This window comes from Pseudorca crassidens, chromosome 8 (assembly GCF_039906515.1).
Source record: "Pseudorca crassidens isolate mPseCra1 chromosome 8, mPseCra1.hap1, whole genome shotgun sequence".
Taxonomy (NCBI): domain Eukaryota; kingdom Metazoa; phylum Chordata; class Mammalia; order Artiodactyla; family Delphinidae; genus Pseudorca; species Pseudorca crassidens.
This window is the reverse complement of record NC_090303.1, coordinates 93,848,907-93,870,450: the sequence shown is the minus strand read 5'-3', so window position 1 is coordinate 93,870,450 and position 21,544 is coordinate 93,848,907. Positions and strand designations below refer to the sequence as shown.

Here is a 21,544-nt window from a genome sequence, read left to right as displayed (position 1 = left end):
GTCTGGGCTCTGCTCACCCCTTCCCCTGGGTGGCCTCCACTTCCCCCGCCCTATACTTCCCCTCCCATCCCACACCTCCTGGATGACATTTGATTGGGACCGAGAACAAACCCAGCCTGGGTTTGAGGTTTGGGTGGGATGCTTGGCTTGGTTTTATTTCCTCAGAGGGAGGCAGCTGGAGGTTGTGGTGGGACTGCGGGAGCTCGCATCCAGCTGCCTCTGGGCTGGGGAGAATGAGCCACGGAGGCAATGCGAGTAGCATGGAATGAGGACGGCAGGAGGGAGATGGCTTCCTGGGGAGGAAAGGAGTAGGATGCCTGCGAAAGACTGAGGCAGCCCTGCCGCCAGCCCAGATGGTTCCGTGGGCTCAGGCCCATTCTCAAGGGATGAGGAGAATCTTCACCAAAGGCATGTCAAGGTGAGGCTGTGGACTTTCCCTGCCCCTAAAACAGGCTCCTTCCTTCCTTGCTCTACCTGCCCCAAATGTCACGGCCCCAAACATAGATAAATGATTCCTCTCCCCATCCAGCCTTCTAGATAAAATAATAATAATTTAAAGAAATAACCAAACTTCTCATCTATCATCTACTGTGTGTATAACTTTCAACTACACGCTGGCAGGCCAATGGGCTTGAGATAGAAGTTCCTGCCGGGCAAGGAGTCGAAAAGGAATGGGTCACAGTGACCCAAGCAAGTGGTGCCCAGTCTCTGGGGAGCGGTGTCAGAGATGCCTGTGGCTTCCAGAGCAGGGAGCATAACCAGGATGAGGGTTGAATACTTATCCAGAAACCCCCCTCCAGAGTGACTGGCGCTGGGCAGAGCCCTTGCTCTCAGGCAACTTGGTGTGACAAAAAGGCCTGGGCCCGTGTGACCTCAAATAAGTCACATAACCTCTTAAAACTTGGCTTTCCCACCCACAAAATGGTAGGGATGATATGTAATTGCCCAGGAGTGTGGAGTGGATCAGGTGCCATGACAGAGGTGAAGGGCCTGGAACTGAAAAGACACTCAGGATGTGTTTAGCATCCCGAAGGAATTTAAGCGGACATTAGACAATTTGGGGGAGAGGAGATGTTCAAAGGCTCCTTCTCAGGCTCTCTCCTCCTCTTATTCAGACTGGCCTCATTTCTCTGGTCCTGCATCTCTTCATTTGGCATATAGTGCTGGCTCTGTGCTGCTAGCCATGCTCTGGCAGAAGGCCCTGGACCTAAAAGGGCTGGGGGGAGGGGGAAGCTCAACTCAGAAGGGAGAAGAAACACTGCCTGCTGCCCTCCTCCCTCCTTGAACCTTTGCTCCTGCAAAGAAAAGAGATTAGGAAGAAAATAACAAACAGGGGCTGAGGGAGCGCACCCGCCATAGGCCAGTCCAGGTACTGCACCCTTTCCTTGAAGATCTGCTTTAATCCCCACACCATGAGGTCGGTTATAACCGCTTTTTCCACCATACGGATGAAGACACTGAGAGTGAGAGGCCAAGCAACCTGCTCCAGAGCCGGATTTGGCCGTTTGTGCCAGAGCCTGTGCCCCTCAACAGGATGCTGAAGGAAGAGGAAGGTGTGGATGAGAGACGGTCTGCAGTGCCTCGTGGTTGCTCTAGGTGGAAACAGCAGCATTCAAGATCAAGAATCAATCATTTAGACATATATACACTACCAAACCTAGGGTGGATAGCTAGTAGGAAGCAGCCGCATGGCACGGGGAGATCAGCTCGGTGCTTTGTGACCACCTAGAGTGGTGGGATAGGGAGGGTGGGAGGGAGGGAGACGCAAGAGGGAAGAGATATGGGAACATAGGTATATGTATAACTGATTCACTTTGTTGTAAAGCAGAAACTAACACACCATTGTAAAGCAATTATACTCCAATAAAGATGTTTAAAAAAATAAAAAAAATCAACCATTTAAATGCTTATACTTAAAAAAAGAAAAAAACAAAAAAATCTGCTTACACCTTGCAAATTTGTATTCTAAACTTTTACCGTGTTTAGTTGAAATGGGTATGGTGTGAAGGAGTTGAGGGAAGTTTAAGGAGGTCTACAAAAGCTTCAAAGATCTTGCAGAATGAGCAAGACCCTCAGCAAAGAAGATGGAGCTTTTCTGTCTTTGTGACTTTGATACCTGAATAAGCCCCTCAGAGCTCAGGCCCCCAGTCTGCAGGAACTGCCTAGGCAGTATCTAATGTTCCCCAGGTTCTGCAATCCTTTATTTTCTCTTTCCCCTCTCTCCTGCACACCCCTTTTCTGAATTTGTAGGCTAAGCCTCTCTCTCCCCTTTTCACCCCTTGCCTAGGCTGTAGGTCCCTCCTTCCAGGAGCCTCGTGGGCGAAAGACAAGAATGACTTTCCCAGGGGTGTAGACACGGGCCTGAAGCCTTCCCCCAACACTCATCAATCACCACTGCCAGCTCCATCTCCCTTTCAGCAGGGCACTCCTCTGCTCAAAAACCTTCCAGGCTCCCCAGCTGCCCTCAGCATTTTCACGTGTACTTTGGCAGTCCTAAATCATGCCGATCTGTGCTCCTTGATCCTTTGTTCTACGCAAGTGGGGCAGCAGGCACCATAAAGTCACTTCTCCTCTGGGAAGCTTTTCCTGACCCCTGCCCGGTGTGGGAGTCTTGTGCCCCGCGCTCAGGGCCCCTGGGCTTTCACTGATAGTGCCAGGGTGTCGGCATCCCAGCCAGACTTGGAACTGCAAGGGGCAAGGGTGGTGGCTGACTCGTTGCCTAGGGTGTCCCAGCCCCCAGCCCTGCGCCTGAGCCCTAGTAGGTGCCCCATAAACGCGTTAAAAGACTGGAGTGAGTTGAGGGCCGGGAGTGTCGCCGCCACTCCGGTGCATCTATCTCAAGGTCTCAGTCTCCGGCTGAGCGCGTCGCGCGGATAAACCCCGGGCCCGGCGGAGACGGAGCCTGCCACTCGGTGGTCTCCAGCAAAAAAAGGGTTAAGCCGCCATCTCCCCACCCCCCAAAAAGGGCGAAGGGAAGAGTCCGGCAGAAGGTCCTGTTTACTGGAGCCGCTTGAGTCCGCGCGGCCCTGGGAGAGGCGTTGTCGTGGCAACGGGTCGGGCGCCCGCCAGCTGCGGATGAGCTCACTGAGCGGCGGCGGGCGGGGGCCGGCGGGGCGAGCGGCCCGGCTCAGAGCCGCCGCGCCACCGGGAGAGGAAGGGGCCGCCGGCCGAGCCCGCCTTCCACTCGCCCACAGCGGCGGCCGGGCGGCGGGGACGCGAGCGGAGGGGGCCGGGAGAGGCCCGGCCGACACGAGTGCGGGGGGCTGCGGGCCATGGCGCCCCGGGCCCTCGCCGCCCGTCGCCCCCGCCCGCCCGGGCGCCCCCGAGCTGCGCCTCGGAGCCCACGGAGCCTCGGCGCGCCAGGAGGTAGGGCCGGGCCGGGGGACCGAGGAGGGGACGCGCCGGGGGACCGAGGAGGGGACGCGCGGGGGTGTGGGTAAGAGAGGAGACGGCCGGAGCTGCCCCAACCCGGAGCTGGGAAGTGGCTCTTTGCAGACCAAAGACTGGGTTTCCCGTGTGCGGACGTGGGGACCGAGGCGCTTGAGCCCGACCTGTGGGACTGGAGCAAAGTGCTGTCCGGACATCCTTCCGGGAACTCAGGAGGCCGTGGTCCCGCGCCTGGGAAACCTGCAGAAACCGGGCAGAGCCTCCGCCTTGCGCCGTGCTTGTCGCAGGGGCGCGGGAGAGAGAGTGTGTGTGTGTGTGTTTACAGAAAGAAATTTGCAGTGTTGAGAAAACAGGGAGGTAAAGATGACTGCATGATCTTATTTCTCCCACTTTTCCCCTCAGGATGGAGTTGGGACTAGATGGAGCCCAGGGGTAGTCTCTTAACACAGGATATAATGATATTTAGGAGGGTCACAGGAAACTGGCTTCAGTCCACTGAGGAGAGCTGAACCTCAGCGGAGGAATCCTGTCCTTGAGGGTGTCGGGTGGGAAAGCCGGACATTACTTCCAGGGACAGAGATTGGGATAAGGGAAGTGCACTGACTTTGTTTTTAGCCAGCTGGTGCTGGGGAAGGAGCAGACGGAGTTCTAGCTGGTGTTGAGATGCGCTTCAGGGATGCAACTTCTTTAGTGTTCTGAATGACACAGTAATAACAGCCCCAGGGTTATAATAGGCACTCTGCAGTAATTTTGCTATTAAACTCTTACACCTGCAGTTGTTACTACATAAAAGAAAAGAACAAAATCCTTTCTGCTTGCACCATCAAGTATCAAACACACCAAAGGAGTGGAGTAGACCCCCTTTGGGATGGGCCGCCTAGGATGAGCAGAATTCTACAGGAAGTCAAGGGCAAACAGTAACTGTTCTTAGGAAGGGCAGTGAAAAGGCTGGCCTTCAGTCCTACTATTCCGGAAGAGGTGAACCCTGCCTGTGTCATGCATTCATTCACTTAACGGTTCTACAGATCAACTTGCTAGGCGTCAGGGACAGAGTGATGAATAAGATATCTCCCTTCCTTCCAGGCACTCACCATCCTTGCTGGGTAGTCAAACAAAAAATTAACTACAGTCTGCATCTGACCTGGCCATCCATGCGTGCTGTGTGCTAGGGGAAACCAGAGCAGGGCTGTCCAGCTCAGGGAAAACCCACAGAATAGGTAAGGTTAGGCTGAGCCCTGAAAACCTTTTCACCAAGAAAGTAAAGCAGAGAAGGTTGTTTCAGGCTTGAACAGTTGTGCAAAATCACCAAGTGGGAGGGAGGAGGACGGGCACGTGTGGGGAGAATTCATGGTTGCAGTTCCCAGAGAGAAGAAGGATCTCACTGAAGCAGGGGCCATGGGATTGGTCTGTATCTTAGAAAGCTCACTCTGCTTGCTGGGTGGAGGCTCAGAGGAGGATGAGACCAAGGCCTTGCAGCACCCAGGCTGTAGTTACTGACGCGCAGGATGACGGCAGTGGTGACGTGGGATGGAAAGAGCCAAGATATAGTGAGGTGGGACCTGGTAACAGACTTGGGCACAGGGTCAGATAACTTAGAACTAAATGCAGAAAAGCTCAGGAGAAAACAAAGCAAAGCAAAAGGAATGAATATTTTGAATGGCCTGAATTTAGCAGATTACAACACTTGGACAATGAATTTGGCTATAAGTTTTCTGGCAGCTTAGAGACAAACAAAAATACACTAGATTGCACAGTTTTGGATTTTGGACAAGAAAAAGCACAGAAATTCAGCACAAATGTTTTCCTGGAATTGAACTCAACTGGGAATTTGTCACGTGGAAGTTTGTGTAAAGACTAAAGAGTGACATAGAAAAAGAAACTTCATTGTCAGTGTTACAAAAGATGCGAAGATAAAATTCCACATGACTATCTTCCTATATCATCTTCCTGTTATGACTTGGGGACATACTGCATTTTTGTGGGGGGGCTGAGTGCCAGCTCAGGCCTGTGGGCAGTCGTGATGCAGGGCAGTGAGGGCTTGGGGAATCCTATATGGAGGAGCCCATGGGCTCTCAAGTGTAGGAAGAGGTGATACCTACTTTGATGAATGTAGAGAGCACAGCACCCCGGGTGCCCACCAGGAAGGGGGAAGCAGGCATATCCTAGTATAGCCCACAGACAGGTGGGCTGAGACTGGTCTGGAGAAGGGGTCTGGTAAGGCAGAGTGTTGGGAGGGTTGCCATCGGAAATCCTGACCAAAGAGAAACAGAGAGTGGGAAGAGCATTTCAGGATTCCATTCAGCTGGGTGGGTCCACTTCCCCTAGTGGTCCAGGTCTTTCTGCCCTCAGACGTGATGTTAAGGCTGCTTCTAGGGGTGGGGAAAGGGTGGGACTCAAGACACCAGAGATCCATTCTACTGAGGTCAGGGAGGGTGGGAAACTTCTTCACTGCAACATAAGGAATGTTGCAGAAGAACCGGGAGTGAGGGCTGGGAGGTAAGGTTCTACACTCAGTCGCACATCTCCTGACTAGGCCCTTCCCATTGGTTTCTGCAGAAGGGTGAATCTGCAGAATCTATGTCAATGCATTTTTTTTTAAAAAAAGGGTTTTTTTTTAAATAAATTTATTTATTTATGTATTTATTAATTTTTGGCTGCATTGGATCTTCGTTGCTGCTCGAGGGCTTTCTCTAGTTGTGTCGAGCGGGGGCCGCTCCTCGCTGCACTGCGCAGGCTTCTCACTGCGGCGTCCTCTCCCGTTGTGGAGCACGGGCTCCAGGTGCGCGGGCCTCAGCAGTCGTGGCGCGCGGGCTCAGCAGTTGTGGCTCGCGGGCTTGGTTGCTCCGCGGCATGTGGGATCTTCCCGGACCAGGGCTCGAACCCGTGTCCCCTGCATTGGCAGGCGGGTTCCTAACCACTGCACCACCAGGGAAGCCCTATGTCAATGCATTTCTGATGTGCCTTCCGAAGTTTAAACCACTTCTTGCCGGCTGTAGAAGTCTTAACACTGAATAGGTGTGATCATCTACTCCATCATGCCTCCACATCACAGTTCTTAGCATTTTAAACCCAGGGAGCACATTACACATTTAAATGCTGGGGTCAGGGGGCATTTTTTAAACAAGTGATGCCTGGGCTCTGCCCCAGACCAAGTAAATCAAAGTCTCTGAGAATGGGCCCTGGGCATCAGTATTTTTATAAGGTGCCAGGTGATTTTAAGGTACAGCCAAGATTGAGAGCAGCTGCTTTAACAATCACCTAGAGGGCTCGTTACAGCAGGGGGCAGAAACCTCAGACTCCAAAAGCAAGGACCCCATAGAATTTAAAATTTGGAAGCCTGGTACAATGAAATCGATTGGCTAGTCAGCCTTCAACATCAAGATCTAAAGCCATCTTGAGCAGATATAGATAAAGAGGCTAGTAACAAACACAGATAAGGAGGCTAGTAACAAGCACAGATAAGGAGGCTAGTAACAAACACATTTATGTGAAGTTTTGCGTGTATGTGTGTGAGGCACTTTTTTTGAACAGAAATTCTAAAAGCATAATTACAAGCCTTCTACAGTTAGATCTGTCTGGTCTAATACTATCATATGCAGTGCTGCACCATAGCCAAAACTGAAAAGCCTCAGAACCTTTCTCTTTCTGCCTAGGACCCACATAGGTCTATCTTTTTTGAGTGTTGAGCCTCTGAGTTCTTTCTACTTCCCTCCTGATATTCAAGTGTATGTGTTCTCTGACCTCTGTCTTCCAGATTGGAAAGAAGCTGGGAGAATTCATTTGCAATTTAACTTGCCTAAAGTCTCAGTCAAAAGGAGTGAATCTCTAAGAGTTGAATTTCAGTAACTCTGACAGGATAACAGGGGAACTATTTTGAGGCTCCATGGCTTTCCCAACAACCCTCAAATATACCTCACAGGCAGTTACTTCTTCAGCTGTGGGCAAAGTTGACTCATCCTCCCCCACTATCTCTGGAATCCAGCCCCCTTATTTTGCTTCCGGAGGGTCTGACAGTTACTCATGAGTGACAAAGACCCCTGCTTGTGCCTCGTGTCACTCACAGTCTCCTGTGTCCAGGCATGGTCCCTTCTTCCTTCACCAGAACCAGACAGCTGCCACAGGTACCCTGGGCTCTCTTTGAAACCCCCGCACTGGGCACCCAACAGAGGGACCCACAGGCACCACTGCCCGTTTAATGATGGGAGGCAAGTCAGTGGCTGGAACTGAATGAGTGATTCTCTACATTTGACAAAGGTAGAGAACCGAGTTCTCTACATTCGACATCCAAAAGACAGCAATATGTCGGGAAGCCAGAATCAGGCCATCTTTTCCCCTCGTGATAAAATCATTGTCTGATTTGGTCAAAATTTATCCAAACTCAGTTTGCCTAGAAGTTAAGCCCCTGCCAGCTGGAGCCCAGAATTGCTTTCTCTTTGGCTTCTCTTTAACACGTTCATCCTTGGCCTGTGGTCGGTTGAAAGAGGGATGAGCCCGAGACCCCCTTTTCCAACTGGCTACACTACTAAAAGCCAAGTTATGGTTTCTCCCGCCCCCAGCCTTAGGGAAAGAAGGGGTGAGTCACCCTCGCAGCAAGCTTAGGGAAGAGGTTAGCTTCCCTCTGTATTGGGGAACCAGGAGGTTCCATGCTTCCCTTCAGAAGGAAATGAGAGCAGGATTGAGCTGGAGAATGGGGACAGGACAGGAAGCTGTGACCGTGACCGTGACCGTGACTGTTCTTCCATGGTACCCAGGCCTTCCCAGGGCTGTGTGTCTTATCAGGAGGGCTGTCAGACCAGTTCAAGCAGAGTATCAAATGCATTTCCTTTTGTTTTCTTTAAAAGTGTGCTTTAAAATTTTAGGAATACTTTTATATACATACTTTTATATACACATATATATTTATATGTAAATATGAAAGTTATCCTTGTTATAAAACATTTGAACAATACATAGAAAGAACACAATGAAAAATGAAAGTTTTCCCCATACTGACTCCCTCCTCAGAGGCCATCACTGTTCAGTGTATGTACCAAATCCCCCTAGACTTCTTTTCTTTACACGTAATATGTTTGTTTGTTTGCTTGTTACAAAAATGGAAGCATGCTATCATGACTGAGCAGGATTTTGTGAGAATAATTCTACGTGGGACATACATAGTCCTCTTGTTTCTAACAGCTGCCTAGTCTTCCTTTGTATGGATCGATTTCATTTGTTTAACACAGTATTTATTGACGAGCAATTAGTTGTTTCTGACTTTAGCCACTGCTAAGACTCCCCAGCACTCGTTCCAACATTTCTGTAAGATGAATTCCCAGAAGTGGAATTGCTAGGTTAAAAGATTTCAAAACCAAATGCATATTGAATATATCTGTGCCCAGTGACGGAGGTTTTAAAAATGAGATTCTGATAGTCTTAAAAAAATTGTAAAATATTATTACTTCTCGCTCCCCTAACCCAAGTGTCCCCACCCTAGTTCCCCACTGAATTTACTATGAATTTCTATTTAAGATCATATGAAAATTAAAATTCATAGTGTGGTAATTTATAGAGACAGTCTATTATTTTGAGTTTTGTTAAATTTAAAAAGGCAACGTATTAAAACTAGAGCGTCTAAGAAATTTTTTATGGTTTATAGATTGTCGTCCAACAAACTGTCCCAATATTGTCTCTCGCTGTTGGTTTCGTGTACCCGAAATCTTGATCCCATGTAACCACAATTTCACATAATTGTGTAGGCTGAAACCTGGGATCGGTGGGCTGGGTTATACACAAGAGCCAACCCAGGGAAATAATCCAAGGTGTCTCCCTCTTTCTTCCTCACTTTTCAGAAGGGAAGATGTCATAGGGTTGGATTTGATTTAGCCGTAAGTTCTCTGCAAATCCACTGCGGATAATGGATGGGGTAACCATATATACAAAGGGCGACACTTGTAAAGTAAAAAGGGGGCCCTAAAGGTGACTGATACACAGCAGGCCTCTCCTGGGACTGTTCCTGCAAACTGCCACCCGGTGAAGGATTGGACATGCCCATCCATTCTCCCTGCTGGTCCAGGTGCATTGACCTAGGGACATGGCTCTGTGCCATCCCTCTGACCCCAGCCTTTCTTAGCCCCCCAGAGTAGAGGTCTGAGTGCAGGGAAGGAGGAGGAGGGCAGGTGGCTAACCCAGTGCTGTGTGTCAACTCATTCCCACTAAACGAGTCAGAGGAGACAGGCCCCACTTCCCTGCTCCCCGCAGCTCTCCTTGGAAAAAGTAACAACTGCCTTTCCCCAGCAAACTGGAACCATTAACGCAGGACGTTTCTATCATTTTATTTGTGCTTCTCACGCCTCTGGGAAATACAGGCGCCACCACCCTGGATGACCCAGCAGAGGTATTTGTATGGAATCACACCACAAATCAGGATTAAAACTGACCTTGCGTGGTCAGGAGAGAGGTTAGCTGGCTGGGGGAGAAGCCATAGAGCACCAATTTGGTCACTGGGCAGGAGCAATGGGACAGCATGAGACACAGAACTTGCATCCCCTACAGCTGGCGTGGGACCAGTTTCTCAGCCACAGACTTGGTCAGGGGGTGGCTGGGAAGATACAGTGGAGCTTCCCACCAAAGCAGCTTGCCGGTGCACTGGGCTTCTGCCAGGGCAACGTCTCTAGGTCACTGGGGGCTCAGAGGGATTTCTCCATTTGATACTCTGAGCTGGAGGTGAGAGTTGTTCAGATGTGAAATGAAGTGTGTGGTCATCCAACCCCAAGTATAACTCCCTGGCAGCCTGACATCCTTTACATCTGGTCCATTTCATTATCTGTGTTTGTGACAATCAACAAACATACACAAGCTCCCAGGACATCAAAAAGGGACCAGTGCTCTGTTTACCCACCAGCCAGACTGATGCATATAATGGGACAGAAAAACATCAGAGAGGAGAGGCTCCTTGATGCCTCCCAAAACGATAAGACTTGGAGATTCGGGCACTGCAGAGTCAAGAGAGGCTCCTGTTCAGGCTCTCCTTTCACCTGAAGGCAGGTCAGTCAAGACCCCTGGCCTAGGACAGGGGGGAGAGAGACAGGGAAAAGAGTCAGCAGCTGCTTCCAGGCACACACACAGCCCAGGTTCAGGCTGCCTGTTGACCGGAGGGCAAGAGAAGGAGAATGCTGTTTTCAGGACGGGGAGACAGAGCACCTTCAAGAGCTCCTGGGGCAGGTCCACAAGCTCCCCTTCACATCCCTGAGGTCTGGCCTCCATCCCTAACCATCTGTGGAGACTTTATCCCGTTACTCACGATGCAGTCATTGAATAGCTAGTTTGCTGTTCTCATTGTTTTTGAGCTTCCCAATCTATGCAAGTCTCCTGACCCGGGTCACAGTCGATATAAAACTGGTATGGTGACACATCTATGCCACTTGTTAAAATGCGGAAATGCTTCTCTACTGGTTGGTTAATAGTCACTCCCAGTGTCCCACGATCCTGGGAGCCCCTAGACCAGATCCAGCCATGAAAGGGTCAACAGTAAGGCCACTGCCATTGGCTGGTGTCCGAGCCCCACCTTTGTGAAGTGATTTGAAGAATCGCTCCTCCCCTGAGACACCACACCACCTGGGGTGTCCTAATTGTCTTTGGAAAAGGAGATCTTCACTGATTTCCTTTTCTTCTTCTCATTCAACAAGCATTCATACCATACCCACGGTAGACCAAGATCTGATCTAGACATTGCAGAGGAATAAAAAGAAGCCCAATGCAGGTGTTCTGTCATCAGACCTCCCTGTTCGGTTGGAAGGCCCAGATGAAGAAACATTAAAAAGAACTGAGTCAAGAGCTGGGTAACAGGGGCAAAGTGAGAGTCACCCCTACACCTCAATTCTTCACTCTCTTCTTTTGCTTCACTTTCTCCCTCAGAGAGCTCGTTCACGCTCACTGGTTCTTCGGCTGCGTCCCCAGTTTATACCTCCAGGGTTGTGCTTTCGCCAGACTCTTAGATCTCTACCTCTGACTGCCTGCTTTGCACATTTCCTCTTTTTTTTTAAAGGTCTATTTTAAAGATTATTTTTATTTATTAGTTTTTTAAAAATATTTATTTATTTATTTATTTAGGTTGCACTGGGTCTTAGTTGTGGCTCAAGGGCTCCTTAGTTGCGGCATGCAGGATCCTTAGTTGTGGCACGTATGTGGGATCTAGTTCCCCAACCAGGGATCGAACCCGGGCCCGCTGCATTAGGCGCGTGGAGGCTTACCCACTGGACCACCAGGGAAGTCCCTACACATTTCCTCTTGAATGTTTAAAAAGAACACGTATGTTCATCATGTCTCCTCTTTATGTTCCACAGAGAGCAAACCTTACCTCCTCTTTCTGATTCCAGACCGTCTCCAAGTCTCATCCGCCAGCCCCTTCCATCCTCCTCTCCTTGTTTCCCCATCACACGTCCCAGAGTGGCTGTCCCGCCATCAGTCTTGTCTGGGGCAGGGTGCACCGTCCCCTTTTCCTCATGCCCTTGCCTCGCCTAAACACTCTCCCAACTGTCGGAACCCAATCTAAAAAGGGCCACCAGATTCTACCTCTTCTCTGAAGCAGTCCATGACTCCTGACTTTCATTGCCCGCCTATAAATTCCTCCAGTTATATTTACTTCATAACATTTACCACTGTAGTTTGAATTTAGTCCCTAAGCCACTTTCACATTGTGGTTTTTGTTAAACGTGTTGTCAGGCATTCCCTGGACTGCTCTTGTCTTTTTGTCTTGAACAGTTGTAATCTTTTCTTGCCGGTGGTTGATCAGGTTTGCATCTTTTATCCCTAGCTCTAGGGCAGGGACCATTGCATGTATTTGTGAATTTCCCAGCAGCACCTCACACGGAGTACTGTGCTCAGCTCCTTGATGAATCTTACTAATTAATTTCAAATCCATCCATGCTGGCTCAGATTAGCTAAATAAAATCATAGGGGAAAGACCATTGCCCGTATCTCAAAGCTTAGCTAAATAAAACGGAGCACATTCCCAGGCATTGTGCAACTGCTAAGTATAAAACACCAAGCACAGATAGTAAACAAACAGAAACAGGGCCTCAGCTTATAAGAAGCCAAAAAACAGGGTGGGAGGGAAGGGGAGTCAGGGCGAGCAGGCCCTGCTGATTGGTGTGGGCCCCTCCTTCCTTTCACGTCTGGCATCAAGGCTGAGCACTGACTCTGCTGAAAAGGGAAGAGGGTCAGCTCCTCATCCGATTTCAAAACCAACTTTTACAGATTACATTGTAACAGTAATGATATGTTTGAGAGGGCTTACAGCTGTACCACACTTGCAAACCATTGAAGCTGGGTAAGCAGCCTTGCGGATGAGTTGAGCAGGTGGATGATGATGATGATAATAACAAAGTCCTGTATTTTTACTTGGATTATTTGGCAGAGTTAAGTTCGGGTCATAATAACAGAAGCCGTGTTGAGCACTTCTTACAGGACACGCACTGTGCCGGAAGTTTTACAGCTGCGATCTCCTATAAGCCTTTCAAAGCGAGCCTTTCTCTCTTCTGTCACCGTTTTACAGAGGCGAGAACTAAGGCTTAGCAAAGTAACTTGCCCAAGGTCCCACGGCTCGCAGGCTTCAGAGCTGGAATTTGCATCCGGGTCTGTCTGCTTCCAAACCCTTTGCTTTTAACGCCCACGGTGTGCCATCTCTCAAGCTCGTTCCCAGAGCTGGGAGCAGGGCAGGAACGGCCGCAGCCCCCTGCTCCCTCTCCAGGCTCGGGGAGCCACGGTGCTGGCCCCGGGAAAGGGGATGGGAGATGACGTCTCCCTCCAAGACTGCTGCCTTTTGTCCAAATGTGCTGGCCGGGAGCCAGGCTGGAAACTCTCTGCTCATGGAAAGAAAGAGAACAGAAGCCAGCAAAAGAGGGTGGGAAAGGGTCCGAGGGGGAGGAAGGGAAGAGGAGGGCCGGAAGGCGAGGGGAGCGGAGGTGGCGAGTGAGGACTTTGGGTCGGCACAGCTGGAGCCAGGGAGGGCTGCCGGGAAGCAAATACAGCACGGCGTTCAGGTGCATCCCCTGCAAGTGGCTACTTCTGGTGTGCTCTGAGCTTCCAGGTGTCCGGAGGCCAGGACACAGGACAGATGCCACAGGGGACCCTTCTTCCCCTCCTCAGTACTACCTATCAGTGAGGCCAGGTTAAAAGAACATGAGGAAACCCTGCAGAGGGAAAAATAAACCCCAAAATGGCAGCCCAAGGGCTGCCTCTGGAAGTGGAGGGCTGGCCAGGTGGTGCCCTGGTGCCACGGTGTGCCTGGAGAGGACGGAGGGGGTGAATAAAACCCAATTGTAAGAACTCCCCGAGTAACTAGTCTGTACCCGGGAGGGGAAGGCCCCTTGCCTTGCCCCCAAGGCACTCAACTTGGCATTAGGCACCTGGACTTGAATCTGACCACCTGGATTCATTCAGCATCCATGTGGCCTTGGGGCAAGTTCATCTCTCCAGGCCTTGCTTTCCACATCTGTAAAGGGGAGGCAATTGTAGGCTTGGTGTGAGGACTCAGTGACACGATCTGTGTAGAATCTGGCCTAGAAAATATTACGTGTTCGATAAATGTTAATCATTCATTCATTGTTGTCAAACATAACTATGTGAAATCTTGGGACTTCCCTGGTGGCGCAGTGGTTAAGAATCCGCCTGCCAATGCAGGGGACATGGGTTCAATCCCTGGTCTGGGAAGATCCCACATGCCGCGGAGCAACTAAGCCCGTGCGCCACAACTACTGAGCCCATGTGCCACAACTACTGAAGCCCACGCACCTAGAGCCCGTGCTTCACAACAAGAGAAGCCACTGCAATGAGAAGCCCATGCACCGCAATGAAGAGTAGCCCCCGCTCACCACAACTAGAGAAAAGCCTGCGCGCAGCAACGAAGACCCAACACAGCCAAAAATAAACAAATTTTAAAAATTAAAAAAAATATGTGAAATCTTAAATAAATAACATATAAATAACAATCGAAGCCAACCATGAAAGAGATACCACATGGTTATGCACATTTAGTAGGACTACCAAATGTAGATAACTTAAAAATATCCAGAGAAATTCAGAGGAGAGAGGAAGAACTTCAGTTTGGGGTGGCCAGGGCTAACCCCAGAATTCTCTCCGGGTTTCTGAAAAGGTGGGCTCCTAGCTGACAGAAAAGAAGAAAAGGGAAGAAAAGAAGAATATGTAATTAGTGGACCCAGGTTCTCCTGGGATAGCTTCTCTATAGAAACGTCAGTCTATACATTTCTGGGGAGGGGAAATGAGTGTAGAGGAGGTGAATGAGCCTTGGGTCGACAGATGGGGTGACAGGAACCTTGGGTCCTGCTCCTGCCTCTGCCACCCCCCCAGACAGGTGACCAAAGCTAGGTGAGCCACAAATTCCTGGACCACAATGTGGTCATTTCTAGCCCTCACTTCCTCCCTGCTACCTTTGTCTGTTTATATTTGGGAGCTTCTCCATGCCAGGGGCTTTTCTAGCTTCATTATGTACCTTTTTTTCCCCCTTTCCTCTTTGAATTTCCACAATAGACTGGGGACTCTAAGAAGCACTGTCGTTTACAGGCTGGGTTCCCAGTGACTGACGGGGGTCACGAGGGGAGAGCTGCCGAGGCCAGGAGGAGGATGTGGAAGGCTGGGTCAGCCAGCGCAGGCGTCATTCCCAACAGGGTCCTGGGAGAAGGGGCTCAGCATTTCCTGAAGGGAAATGACTCCCATAAATAGACAGAGGGATGGGAAAAGGATTCGTCCATCCCTTTCCTACTGTCAACTCAGCTCTTCTTCTGGTGTTCAGACAATGCAACCTCTTGTAAATGTTTTTTTATTCAAATGTGTCCCTGCTAGGGTATGTGGGAGAGATGTGAGATCTGCTTTCTCGTATATTGTAGGTCCAAATAAGAGCTGAAGAAGGCATACATTCCTTTCTTTGTTCATTTACCCACAGTAACCTCTCATTGTAAGAGGCCCAATGTAAGGCCAGAGTTTTTTCACTGAGGTTTTATTGGGAAGGAAGGAAAGAAACTGTACACCTTCTGATACCATGGCCTATTCAACTTCATCCAAGAGTTCAGCAGATCTTCCTGTACTAACGCTTATAATATGCTGTTCAGGTCCTTAGAAAGATTAGGTCTCATGACACGGCTTTACTAAGACTTCAGATGTTCCCAGCACCTCCAGTGTCATGATGAATCTCCCCAGAAAGGGAAAGGGACTTCTCAATAGGGTAATAGGAATGATTCGATCACAGGCAACCTTCTGTGCCACGCTGGAGGCGAACCTAATGGGGGTTTGGTTTCCTTAGTAGCTGCAGTTGGCTCAGCTTCAGCCATACGGGTGCAGATTCATGTTTAAAACTCACACGCACACTAGCTTTCTTTTTTCGTTTTGGGAAAGTAGTTGAACATAGATCGAACGTGACACTGTGTTAGTGGGGATTCTTTTGGTTGCTTAAGCAAACAAGGGTCTAAAGATATCTCGTGGAACCCGCGGGCAGGAATGCAGCCTGGCCTTAAGAGTGGATGGGATTGAGGGAGTGCAGAACCCTCCTTCCGCCGGCATCACTCTTCTCCCCCACAGCCCAGCTCCCTCTGCTCCTTCGTCCACAGGCTGGAAATGGCGGCCTCACAGCGCCATGTTTCCGTGTTCCAGCCACACTACCTGGAAGCAGAACCTGATTGGCCCGACTTGAGTTAGGCCTCCTCTAGAGCCAATCAGCTGTGGCTGGGGGTGGGATCATCATTCCAACATGGCTGCCCGGGTCTCTGAGGCCTCTGTGGAGGAGGGAAAGGGCAGTTTTCAGAAAAGGGACCGTTTTGTGAGGTAGGCAAGCCCTGGATAGTGTCTGTCAGATCTACTACCTGTTATGTTTCTGTAACCGTTATGTGTTCATATGTCTTAACCACTGCATTCATAAGAATTCCGGTTCCTCAGATTCACTCGCTACTTTGCTAGAGAGAGTGCTTGTGAAGGAGGTAATGGCGTACTAGAGCGAGGGCTTTGGGGCTACACACATCTCTTAAAATCCCAGGGATAGGACTTCCCTGGTGGCGCAGTGGTTGCGAGTCTGCCTGCCAGTGCAGGGGACACAGGTCCGTGCCCCGGTCCGGGAAGATCCCACATGCCGCGGAGCGGCTGGGCCCGTGAGCCATGGCCGCTGAGCCTGCGCGTCCGGAGCCTGTGCTCCGCAACGGGAGAGGCCACAGCAGTGAGAGGCCCGCGTACCGCAAAAAAAACCCAAAAAACGCAGGGATACTATTATAACTTACAAATATGTATCTGGTACATGCTGCTTCCTTCCCTCCTTCCTTCCTCCCTCCCTCCCTTCCTTCCTTCCCTCCTCCCTCTCTCCCTCCCTCCCTCCCTTCCTTCCTTCCCTCCCTCCTCCCTCTGCCTCCCTCCCTCCCTTCCTTCCTTCCCTCCTTCCTCCCTCCCTCCCTTCCTTCCTTCCCTCCTCCCTCCCTCCCTTCCTTCCCTCCTTCCTCCCTCTCTTCCTCCCTTCCTTCCTTCCTTCTTTCCTTCCCTCCCTCCCTCCCTTCTTCCCTCCTCCCTCCCTCCCTCCCTTCCTTTCCTCCTTCCTCCCTCCCTTCCTTCCCTCCTCCCTCCCTCCCTTCCCTCCTTCCTCCCTCCCTCCCTCCCTTCCCTTCCTTCCTTCCCTCCTCCCTCCCTCCCTCCCTTCCTTCCTTCCCTCCTTCCTCCCTCCCTCCCTCTTTTCCTTCTCTCCCTCCCTTCCTTCCTTCCCTCCTTCCTCCCTCCTTCCTCCCTCCTTCCCTCTCTTCCTTCCCTCCTCCCTCCCTCCCTCCCTCCCTTCCTTCCTTCCTCCCTCCCTCCCTCCCTTCCTTTCCTCCTTCCTCCCTCGCTTCCTCCCTTCCTTCCTCCCTTCCTTCCTCCCTTCCTTCCTTCCTTCCTTCCTTCCTTCCTTCCTTCCTTCTCTCCCTCCCTCCCTCCCTTCCTTCCCTCCCTTCCCTCCTTCCTCCCTCCCTCCCTCCCTTCTTTTCCTCCTTCCTCCCTCCCTTCCTTCCTTCCCTCCTCCCTCCCTCCCTCCCTCTCTTCCTTCCTTCCTTCCTCCCTCCCTCCCTCTCTCCCTTCTCTCCCTCCCATCCTTCCTTCCCTCCTTCCTCCCTCCCTCCCTCCCTTCCTTCCCTCCTCCCTCCCTCCCTCCCTTTTTTTGTAACAGTTTTATTGAGGTATAATTCACATACCAAAAAAATTCATCCATTTAAAGCATACAGTTTAATGGTTTTTAGTATATCCACAGAGTGTGCAACCGTCACCAATTTTAGAACATTTTCATCACATGGCAAAAGAAACCCACACCCCTTAGCCATCACCCCCAGTGCCCACTCCATCTCCTCCAGCACTAAGCAATCATCAATCTACTTTCTGTCCTGTAAATATCCCTGTTCCAGACATTTCATATAAATGGACTTATACAATTTGTGGCCTTTTGTGACTGGCTTCTATTCATTTAGCGTAATGTCTTCAAGGCTTAGTATGTTGTAGCATGTGTCATCATTCCTTTGATGGCTGAATATTATTTCATCATATGGGTATACCACATTTTGTTTATTCATCAGTCGATGGCATTTGGACTGTTTCCACTGTATGACCATCAAGAATAATGTGCTCTGAATGTTAGTATACAAGAACATATGTGGATATATGTCTTCATTTCTCTTGGGAGATGCGTTATTTCTAAGATTATGTTGGTAAAGTGCTTAGTACAGTGCCTAACAGGTCATAGGATGTAACAGTGTTCATTTCCTTACCCTGGCCTTTCCAAAGGTTATGAATGAAAGCTATTTCCTGCTTGCTGCCCTTGGAAGAAAGGGGGTCAGGCCTTCAGGTTACTGTCCCCAGGGGTACTGGCATCACTGAGTAGCAGATTCTTGCATCAGGCTTGTGAGAGGTGTCGATCGGGTGGTTCTGGTTGAAGGTACTAAGAGAACAGATAACAAGGTTTGGGGGCGAAATATAGAATTCGGAGTAGAAAGATACAAATCATAAGATTCTCTATTCTGCTACTTAAACACTGTGATCCTGGGCAAGTCTCTGAACCTTAATCTTCTCTTCAAAAATAAGCATAACAAGAATTACATCTGGAAACTGGCAGGAGGCAGGGGGCTTACGTACGTTATAATGTGTGTATGATGCGGAAATCAGGTGCTGTACAAATGTGTGATAAGATCTAGGGCTGCCATAGGGGAGAAAATCAGAATTTTGAAATTCCGTTCAAATTACAGCAGGTTCAGAAGGCATTTGGAGCTCTTTAGGGGATATGACAGATACTGGTCAGGGGCTACTGTCAATCCCTCAGGGCTGCAGCCCCTCTGTGGAGCTGGTTCTTGCCTGCAGCTGGCTTTCTGGCTCTGAGAAAGACCCAAGTCATTCTCAGTTCACCAGGGCTGCAGGCACATCAGATTCACAATGTGATCTTACTTGAACATCTTGGGGCTATTCAGTTATTCCAGCACCATTTGTTAAAAAGTCCATCTTTTCCCTAGTGATTTAAGACGCCACCTTGATCATATATAAAGTTCTATGAATACTTAGGCCTATGTCTAGACTTTCTGTTCTATCAGTCTATTTATCTATTGTGGCAGTACCACACTGTTTTAATTATAGAGGCTTTATAGTATGTTTGAATGTCTGGTAGGGGCAGTCACCTCTGCCCCTCAGCTTTTTTTATTTTTCTGTGTTTTCTTAGCTCTTCTTACACGTTTGGTAATCTGGTTTTAAAGTGTTCTGTGTCCTCCTGGGAGGTCCTGGTGGAGGGTCAGGAGTGGGTTGGGGCTGAGTTGTCTTTTGGACCTGGGTGTGCTTACTTACTTCACTAAACTGGTTTTGTAAGATTCTATTTTCTTTTAGATTCATGAGCACTGAAGGCTTCTAGTGGCTGGGTAGCACTCATTTTCCCTGAAGCTCCAAAAGAGCATTTTAGAATACTCTTTAATTGAGAGAGAATATTAAAACGTGGTGAATGTAGTTAGAGTATATGAGTTTTCTGTACTGTTCTTGCAACTGTTCTGTAAACTTGAAATTATTTTGAAATAAAATTTAAGGTCGCCATGCTTCTGGTAAGATCTTGGTAAAAGCTTTCAGCAGTCTACACAAGTTGTGTTCAGATTCTGTCTTAGTTCACATCTTGATTGACTCCTGCAAGGAAATCCAGCAAATCAGTTGGGTGTAATTCCTTACAGAATCAGTGCTGCTTTTCATTCAGGAGTTTGTCCTTTCTTAAGCATTTAGCCATTTTGAGATTATGCAAACATCTTTGCCTTTCACCCATACACCCCAAAGGAAATTCAGCCCACCCTTTGAGCCCAGATCCACAAAGGAATCTGCTGTCACCTGTTTTGCTTATCATATTGTGTTTTGTATTAAAGACATGTCTTTTGTATTAAAGACGTTTGTTTGCATCCCTCAGCTTTATTGAGATATAATTGACATATAACATTGTGTGAGTTTAAGGTGTACACGTGATGATTTGATATACATTTATATTGTGACATGATTACCATATACTGTTAGTGAACACATCCATCACCTCACACAGTTAACTTTTTTTTGTTTGTGTGGTGAAAACATTTAAGATCTACTCTCTTAGCAACTTCCAAGTATATAATACAGTACTGTCGTGCACATCTTATTTTCTGTATGAGAATGAAAACTCTCAGAGGGCAAGTAAATGATTTAGTTTACATTTCTCCCAGCTTCACTCAGTTCCCTGTGTGCAGTAGACACAATTATTAGTTGGAAGAATGAATTACATGACTATTTCCCTGTTAGCCATAGGTCCCCATATAATCTCTCTTTGAACCCATGGGAACATCTGTACTGGGAAGTGGTTACTGGAGACCAGGATCCAAGCCTTGTTAGTCACTAAGGGAAAGGAGGAAATGAGAATGTATCACTTACCCTTTCGTTCAGGAGATACTGTGGCAAAGCCCAACAAGTAGTGGAGTGACAGGCTCAGCCGACCCGATACCCTGCAGCTGTCGTTGTAGCTGCAGAGCGACCATGTGGCCTGTTGGGGGCGCCACAGGGCAGACCCTGACTCCCGCAGGTAACAGCTGAGTTTACATTTTCCCCTGTTATTTGTGATAGTAATAATAATGCATGCTTATTACAAAAAAATTGGAAATCTATTTTTTGTTGTTGTTGAAAATATAGATAAGTAGAACAGAAAAAAATCATTCCAAGATTCTTACTCGATGACAGCTACTGTTAATCCTTTGTTACATTTCCTTCCAGTCATTTTCTTATGTGTGAGATTTTGAGTAGGAATAGATTCCTTCCCCCTGCCCCCTTTAGAAACATGTTTTACTCATATAGTATGCAAGCTTTTGGATCCTGTTCCTTTTGGCTAACATCACAACGTGAGCATTTTTTCCATTTAGTAATAGTTGTTTTTTTTTTTTTTTTTCTGCTGTGCTGCACGCATGCAAACCAGGGATCGAACCTGTGCCCCCTGCAGTGGAAGCTCAGTCTTAACCCCTGGACCGCCAGGGAAGTCCCAATAGTCTCTTTTTTTTAGCTTGACTTTTTAATTTACTTTTTTAAAATAACAGCTTTATTGAAGTATAATTCACATATAATACAATTCACCCATTTAAAGTGTACAGTTTAATGGTTTTTAGTGTATTCACAGAGTTGTTCGACCATCACCACAATCAATTTTAGAAATTTTCATCACTCCAGAAAGAAACCGCATACTCATTAGCAGTCACTCCCCATTTTCCCCACCTACCCGCTTCCAACCTAGACAACCACTAATCTACTTTCTATCTCAATAGAATTGTAGTAGTCTTAAACGTAATTTAATTTGCTATATAATATTTCACTGAAAGCTGTATTATAGTTTATATTACCATTATATTGCTTGACATTTGAGTTTTTTGTAATTTTCAGTATTATAAATAATATAGCTATGAACATTTATGCATACATTTTTCCATATTTAGGATTATTCTTTAGGATAGACTCCCAAAGTAGAGAAATGTTTAATCACAGAACCATAAAAAGAGAGACCCACAAAAAAACCTTCAGTCTCCCTCCCAGCTCACTCAATTAGCAAGTGTTTATGAAATTCAGCATGGTGTAAAAGAATAAAACAATTGCTGATCTTGAAGAGCTGAACAACACTAAAAATAATCAGCTAGAGTCT

General features: G+C 48.5%; 1 protein-coding gene across 2 annotated transcripts in view; it reads left to right on the top strand.

The window, feature by feature from the left end:
- Window positions 1–3,098: 3,098 nt before the first annotated feature.
- Window positions 3,099–21,544, top strand: part of DENND2A (DENN domain containing 2A) — a 104,237-nt gene continuing 85,791 nt past the window's right edge. The window contains exon 1 of one of the 2 annotated variants that reach the window (XM_067747200.1): window positions 3,099–3,366. The gene's annotated coding sequence lies outside the window, so the exon portion shown is untranslated. The remainder of the gene's footprint in view (window positions 3,367–21,544) is intronic. The other variant, XM_067747198.1, reaches the window with a different exon arrangement.